The sequence below is a fragment of the Anneissia japonica genome, unplaced genomic scaffold, assembly GCF_011630105.1.
Source record: "Anneissia japonica isolate Jap-2015-1 unplaced genomic scaffold, ASM1163010v1 scaffold1165_len1893470_cov193, whole genome shotgun sequence".
NCBI lineage: Eukaryota > Metazoa > Echinodermata > Crinoidea > Comatulida > Comatulidae > Anneissia > Anneissia japonica.
Window position 1 is genome coordinate 1,373,017 of NW_022709613.1, and position 2,003 is coordinate 1,375,019.

Here is a 2,003-nt window from a genome sequence, read left to right on the forward strand (position 1 = left end):
TAATAAGGAATATTATTATTATTATTATTATTATTATTATTATTATTATTATTATTATTATTATCAACACGATATTCAAACTTAAAACAATGATTAATTTAGTCGTTTTGCAATACACGACTTTTACAATTATTCAAGAGATTTTTGCTTTTCTCCCCTTTTTAACTTTCACTTTTGTATTAGTAATATTGCGACTACACTATTGTGATTGGAAATAATATCAGTCTATTGTCAAATAAAGTGAAATCACCTCGACCTGACAAAATAACGTAAAATTATTATCTGCCATACATATTGACAAATCAAAAAAGCTCTAAAAAATACGAAATGGTTCTTCTTGCAAAACATTATCGTTCAAGAGCGAGAATATTCAGCAAAAGTGTTTCACGCTGACATTAGCTGTTTTTTGGTCATTTTTTGTCTTTCCACAGTCGTATCTGGCAAATACTTGTCGAATTTTTGTATTCCCTTCTGCGTTTGGAAGGTAATTCTTTTCTGATTGCTTCATTATAATAATTTTCAAGAGAGGAAAACCTTGGATTTTTAAGAACTTAAAAGTTATTAAAAGACACCTCAGAAGTCGGAAAAACTCATTTCCCGCATCCTCTAGGAATTTTCTCGGGGGAGAACCTCCGGACCCCCTTTCTTTTTGGGTTTCATCGATTCATGGAAAATTCGTATACAACTACTCCTATTTTTTTAATTTTTATGTATGTATACACACATAAGGCTATTTACTGTAATAACAATGCGAAAAATTACCTGACCGTTTTCAAGAGGGGAAAACCTTGAATTTTGAAGAACTTAAAAGTAATTAAAAGAGACCTCAGAAGTCGGGAAAACTCATTTCACGCCTTCTAGGATCAACATTTTCCCGGGGGAGAACCCCGGACCCCCTTTCTTTTTCGGATTTATCGATTCATAGAAAAAAAAATCGTATGCAACTACTCTTTTTTTTTGTGTATGTATAAACACATAAGGCCTATTTCCTGTAATAACAATGGACAAAAAAATTACCTGACCGTTTTCAAGAGGGGAAAACCTTGAATTTTGAAGAACTTAAATTAAAGACGCTAAAATATACTTCAGAAGTCGGGAAAGCTGATTGCCCACCATTTAGAAATCAATATTTTCCCGGGAAGAACCTGAACCTCCCAATTTTCTCTTTGGGTTCATTGATTCATTATAATAATTTTCAAGAGGGGAAAACCTTGAATTTTGAAGAACTTAAAAGTAATTAACAGACAGAAGTCGGGAAAACTCATTTCCCGCCATCTAGGAATCAAAATTTTCCCGGGGGAGAACCCCCGGACCCCCTTTCTTTATGGGATTCATCGATTTATGGACAATTCCTATGCAACTACTCATTTAAAAAAAAATTATGTATGTATACACACATCACACATAAGGCCTATTTACTGTAATAACAATGGGAAAAATTACCTGACCGTTTTCAAGAGGAGAAAACCTTGAATTTTGAAGAACTTAAAAGTAATTAAAAAACATCTCAGAAGTCGGGAAAGCTCATTTCCCGCATTCTAGGAATCAACATTTTCCTGGGAGAGAACCCCCGGAACCCCCTTTCTTTTTGGGATTTATCGATTCGTGAAAAAAGAGAATACATACGCAACTACTCATTTTTTTAAATGTGTATACACACATATTTACTGTCTATTTACTGTAGTGAAAAGTTTACCTTACCGTTTTCAAGAGGGGGAATTTTGAAGAACAAAGTCATTAGACACATCAGGCCCGTAGCCAGGGGGGTTTTTATGGTTCGGGCGAACCCCCCTTTTCTAGCGAACCCCCTCGAATTTTTGAATGAGTCCCACCCGTTTTTAAATTGTAGCCTGCATTACAAGCCTACATTCATAAAATATGTCAGCTTCAGAAGTTCGGAGATTTAAATTAAAACGCAATTCCTTTACGATGGCACACATAAGGATGGCAAACATCGATAAAAACACGGCTGCCGTCTCAACTTTCACTGGCCTTTGGCTGAA